The sequence below is a fragment of the Papio anubis genome, chromosome 2 (genome assembly GCF_008728515.1).
Source record: "Papio anubis isolate 15944 chromosome 2, Panubis1.0, whole genome shotgun sequence".
Classification (NCBI taxonomy): Eukaryota; Metazoa; Chordata; class Mammalia; order Primates; family Cercopithecidae; genus Papio; species Papio anubis.
The window spans coordinates 97,368,562-97,374,561 of record NC_044977.1 but is presented as its reverse complement, the minus strand read 5'-3'; the positions used below and the strand labels follow the sequence as shown (position 1 = coordinate 97,374,561).

Here is a 6,000-nt window from a genome sequence, read left to right as displayed (position 1 = left end):
ACGCAGTCCTGTAGAGACGCGGTCCCTTCCCTCCGATTTCCCCTGACAGCTCGCGCTACTTTTCCCGGCCATTGTTCCGTGTCCCTGGTGTTTCCTCCTCCCCCGTCCTCCATCCTCCTTGGGCGCCTTGCCCGCTTTGTCCCGCCAGCCGCTGCAGCCCCGACTCGCCGGGGTCAGGGAGCCGCCAGGATGCCCTACAGCAGCCCGCGCGCCGGCCGCAGGTGCGCGCCGCCCCGCCCCGCCCTTCCCGCGGCCCCGCCCCAGCGCTGACGTCACAGTGACGCGCAGCCCGCGCAGGCGCAGCTCGCCGGCACCCCCCTCCCCGCGGCCGGCAGCCCGCTCGGTATTATGATTAGCGCTGGGTGCCGGGTTTCGGCGGCCGGGAGGGAGTTGTCGGCGCCGCGGCCGCTGCGGACGGACGCTTGCCTGCCGGCTGAGGTAGGGGCGAGCGCTGAGCGCGGCGGGGCGCGGCGGCCGTAGGCAGGGGTGCGGGACCGGCCTCCGCCGCCTCAGTAGCCTCCGCCGTTGCCAGGCTGGGCGCCCGGGCCGGGGCGCTCGCCGCAGGCGGAAAGTAAGGTGCGCCTCGCGCCGGCCGCAGCGCGCGGCCCGGAGGACGGGGCCCGGGCTGGTGGCGGCTCCGGACCGGCGGCGCGGCCCGGGCTGCGGGCGCGGCGGGGCCCGGCGGGAGCCGTCACTGCGGCGGCGTCCGCGGGCGCCTGGAGGCCCTGCCCTTGCGGCCGCGGCGGGATTGCGGCACCTCGGAAGGCGCCCGCATCCCCGCGCCCCGCCCCGGAGCGGGCCGAGTGCGGCGCCCGCGGGGCCCCGCGCCCGGGGCGCTCGGTAGGGTGTGTGTTCTTTGAATGCTTTTTCCCCTTTCAGAAGACTGTAGAAATCCGGCCGCAGCAGAAGGGTTCCTTGGTCAAACTGCTTTACAATAGAGTGGGAATGTTGTCTGTAGAGAAAGGGCAACGGGGTAAGGCAGGAGGAGCAGTGCCATTCCCCAGGGAGAGCTAGAATTTTTCGGACGTGGAGACTGGGAAACCTACGTTCTTTTCCATAGTCATCGCCTGTTGATTTCTTTCTGGACCATTTTACAGGAACCTTCCTGCCTTTTACTTGGACTTGGGTTGCAGGAAAGTGGCAGCCTTTTATCTTCGGGGTTCTTGGAGCTGTGCTATTTGTAACTGTTGGATCGCATACAATCCAGTAGCTTCATAGGGAGTTTCAGGATTTGGGGAGAATTTAGCAGTGGAGTTCCTAAATCTATAGAGGTCTGAGGGACCTTTCAAACTGTCGTGTTACTTTCCACCCCCCTTCCCTTTAATTATTAAATGTGTATTCTCAAAGTCTTAGGAACCGTGGTAAAGTTGACTTAATGCGTTAAACATTTGGTCAGGTTTTAAGGTGAAGCATGGCTTACAAGTGTAGGACATCCTGTTGAATCTCTACCAAATTCCTATCAAACATGAAATGCCTCAGTTTGGGTTCCTTGTATGGGATTGGAGCACTATGTCCCAAACCAGTCTTTAACTTATCGGAGTATATATATAGCAGTGTACTTTAAAGCCCGGGTTGTCAAGGCTTATGTAATCAGTTTGTTAATTTATAATCTTGTTACGTTGCTTTCCAGATTTATAAAATAATTCCCTTAAGGAAATCTGTCCTCAACGTCTGCTTAAATATTTCTCTCGGAATTGGATTCCTGAAGAGGAATGTACTGTACAAGTGATGATTAAAGCATACTAATTAGACAAGTTTCTTTTTTTAAAGAACACCAAATACCGAATTTTTAATCTGATTATCTGTGTAATTGTCCCTGAGAGGAGAACAGGTGACATTCCCATTTTACAGAACTAGAAATGAGAGAAATTACATGACATTCCCAAGGTCACATATTGAAGTAGTGTAGAAAGTCAAGTGCACGGTGCTAACTTTTTGTAATACTCTCATCCTCAAGGCTTTTCAGGCAGGAAACTTTCAGTCCCACCTTTCAATTTTTTTTTTTAAAGTTTTTATAATCAGTTTTTAATTGTTCATTTTGTGCACAAAAATTATTCTCACCGTATTTTTAAAATAATTCTGAGTATTTTTTCTCTTTTATTGCAATAAGATCCATTAGTTTAAAACATGCTAGAACTCAGAAGTTGTACTAATTTTTATTTTTCTAGACCAGAAGTATAGATTGGGGCTTTATGGTTTAGATTTAATCACATAATCCTGAAAGAAAGACTTTTAAATGTCCTTATTAAAATTGAAGGACTTTCATGATATTTTTACTGGTCACAGGAAATACTGTTCATCTGAACTTCACTGTGAGTATTCCCTCATATAGAAAGTGAAACTAAATAGAAAAATATTTATTTCTGGAGATACTGAGCAGCCATGGTTCTAAGCACTGGTATAAATAAGGCATGATTTCTTCCCTGTAGCAGCTTGTCTAATCCTAAGAGCTCTTCACACCGCCCAAGAAGAAAAGGGTACAAATGAACTTTCCATAGGCCAAAATCTTAGGAATTAAAAACGTAGATGAGAAACTCTAGACTTAATGTAACTGCATCCCAGTTTGCTTAACAACCGAAAGAGAGTGTTTATAACTAAGATACTTTAGTAAGGAAACTGTTATTCAGAATTTAGGTATTTCCCAGTGTGTATGTATGTGCAGGTAAACTTAGAACAACTTAGGTGGAAAAATTGAGTGGATCCTAGCAGTTCTGAAGATAAACTTAACCTTTGATCATTTATTCATGGAATGTTTGTGTGTCTCTTTTGGGGGCCCTAAGGTAGAGGGAGGGCAGCAGTAGAAAAGTGAATAAAAACCAGTTCCTGACTTTAGGTTCTTAGAAGCTATTGGGGAACACCAAGGTAAACAATATCAGTACGAACAGATGAACTGTGGTGAGGCATAGGGAAAACCCTGCAGAAGCACAAGGATGGTGGCAGTAACAGCCTGACACGGAAATACTTCACAGAGGGAAGTGATGGTTAAACTGGTCTTGAAGGATAGGAATTCCCAGGCAGAGAAGAAGGGAAAAGGCTCAGAGGGTTCAGAAGACAAGGTCAAGTGGTGGGAGAAGAACATAGATCCAAGTGGGTGAAAGGGAGTTGAGAAGGCTGAGACAATGCAGCTGTTTTTCCTTAAAGCCTTTGAAAAGGAAGGAGAGAAATGGGGCAGTTGCTTTGGGGTATAGAGGAGAAGGTTGTTGGTGAGGTGTTTTGTTTTAACTTTGGAAAGAGCTGGTATGAAATTCCTCAGATTTAATGGCCTCACAAGTGAGCACTGGAACTGTGTTGTCTGCTCTGGATAATCCAGAGCTGTGTCATTGATCCTCATCTGCTTTTCTGCACATCTGCTTTGGGTTGTGGCTCTGTGTCTCATGGGAAACCATTTCTTGCTGGTGGTAGGGAAGGAACCTGTCTAAAGAGGATTCCTGTTTTGCCCTCCCTGAACATTTATTTCTCTGCTGTCACTTCCAGAGCCTCCTGAGAGTCTGCTTTGGCATCGCCAGCATTTGGCCTCTGCTCAGGTAGGCTCTTCCATAGCAAATCAGTCCTCTTTCCCTTTCCTTTTGCTGTTATGCCCCCTAGTCTGCTGCCATGTGGCTACTCAAAAGTTACTTCGGACTCAGAGGTCATTAGTTGTTCATTTGACATGTTTTAAGTTTTGGAGTATCTTCAAACCCAAAGCAAGATTAGGTCTATCTGTACATCTAAACACATACCCTCTTGACTAATATTTGTCGGGAGCATTTAGTATAGGTTGACAGAATGCTTCAGGAGCCTGGATTACACAACATAACGGTGGTCAAATCACAGCCTCACTAGGCCTCAATTTCTTAGTTGTTGACATGCAGTTATCTCTCTTAAACCCACAAGACTGCCATTTCTTTGAAGGCAGAGACTACTTCTTTGATCTCTCATCATCAGACCCAAGTAATGCCTGGTATATAGTCTGTACCAAGAAGTGTCTTGGTGAAGAAGGTTAAAAAAAATCTAATCTTTAGTTTGTTGATTTTATCAGCCTGTTATAGAAACCACACCCTTTCTAATAAAGCCGGGTTGGATTTGAATTGTTTTTCAGTCATACAATTTCAGAACTAGAAGCAAATCCTCTACTCTCTGCTAGCGTGTTGTAGATGTTCCTGTCCAGAAAGTCCAGTCTGAGAGAATGGCATCACCAGCTACCACTCTCCACTAGAGTCATTCTGGATTTCTGCCTTTGCTTAGCCTCTTTTGCGTTGAGTTCTTGGATTCTACTTCCAAAATGTGTCTCCTCCACAACATCGTTATCATCACTGCCCATATCAGCTGCTCTCATTTTTAAGTCTTTAAGTAATTTACCTGGAGGCATTTTCAGTTGTCTTCTTACCTGTCTTCTAGCTCTATTCTTGTCCCTTCAGTCTGATCTTCACTTTGCTACCAGAGTAATTTGTTAAACCATTGTCTCTGATTGCCGTTCTCCTCAGGATTTTTCTTGAGCTCTTTTTTTGGCTCTTTACGCTGGCCTTCATTTGTTCATTTAATAAAATGTATCTGTATATTTTGAGTAGATGCTATACTTGGCAGGCCCTGGGATAAAGAACTAAATAAAATGAACATGATCCTTACGTGAACTGAACCTGTCATTTAGTTTAGTGGGGGACACAGATTATTAACCACACAGTCACACAAATAATTATATGACCTCACAGTTGTGATAAGGGTCATAATGGCAAAGGACGCGGTGCTGTGAGTATAGGGAGCTGGTATGTGCAGGGGGTTGGGGAGGGCAAGGGGATGGTCAGGAAGTCGTCCTTTAAGCTGGGCCCTAGAGCACGGGTAAGGGCTAGCCTAGACCTAAGGAGTAGAAATTGATGAATTATATGGAATACAAGACCTTTTGGGTATCTGGTTCTTACCAACCTGCCTGACCTTGTCCCCTACGCTCTGCATATATTGTTGTCTGAGTCACACTAAACATCCTTGGGTCTCTTTCCTGAAAAGCCTCTTCCTTACCGTTGCCAGTTTCAGTTCTTAGCTCAAACATACAAAAATTATTTCTCCAGAATGCTGTCTGTGGCATTCTCCAAGGCAGATTTAGGAGAAAAGAACACCTCTTTTTGCATATCTGTTCCTGTAAGAGACTGTGAACAAGTTGAGACAGGGACCTTCCTAGTATCCAGTACAGGTGTTTAGGGGCCAGTTTATTGGGCCAATAGGGGATGAGGTTACTGATAAAAATGAGATGGAGAACTATATATGCAACCCCTCTCAAATACTGTAATCTCGTGGGAAGGAGGCCAGTTCTAAAGTTAGGGGGATAAAATCCTTAGGTGATTTGTATTCTACTCACACCCTGCTAATATATATTATCCCATTTAGCTTTCACAGTAACTGTCCAAGGTGGTGATTATCTTTATTTTATCAAGACATGCCTTTTCATAGAAGTCGAGTAACTTGTTGGGCTGTAGATCCTGTGGTGCTCTTTCCACTGTGCTGTCATGCCACTCTGCATATGTGCTTAATAAATGAATTTTGATTATTCCTAAAGTGTGCTTCCATGGTGAAGATGATAAGAAAAGTTAACTATGTGGTACTTTGAAATGTGGAACCTTAGGACTGTTATCCTAGCTCCTCCTCTGATGTTCCCTTGCCCCCATGTGTATACACACACACTTAGGTTATTGTGTTTTACTCTATTGCATAGCTAGGGGGATAATAATCAAATTTGCTTTAATACTTAGCTATGTTGGTTCTTCTATTTTAGAGACATTGTAGATATTTTAATATAAGTTTTACTCTTACAGTATGACTTATATGAAGTTCATTTTAGACTTAGGACAATATACTAACAAATATTCATAGACAGATTATTAAGCTAGAGTGTACTATATTCATGGATCTCTTTTTAAAAACAGCTGTAATATTATACAACCTTTTTATTTAATAGTGGACAGAAACAGAGTGATTACTTTTTTTTTTCAGAAACTTAAAATTTGTGTAACTTAAAAAGAAATAAGTTTT

At 45.0% G+C, this 6,000-nt stretch overlaps 1 protein-coding gene across 3 annotated transcripts in view; it reads left to right on the top strand.

The window, feature by feature from the left end:
* Positions 1-273: 273 nt before the first annotated feature.
* SNRK (SNF related kinase) overlaps positions 274-6,000 on the top strand; it is a 66,761-nt gene continuing 61,034 nt past the window's right edge. Inside the window, exons 1-2 of one of the 3 annotated variants that reach the window (XM_021934510.2) lie at positions 274-438; positions 3,475-3,524. The gene's annotated coding sequence lies outside the window, so the exon portion shown is untranslated. The remainder of the gene's footprint in view (positions 439-3,474; positions 3,525-6,000) is intronic. The other 2 variants (XM_021934512.2, XM_021934509.2) reach the window with 2 other exon arrangements.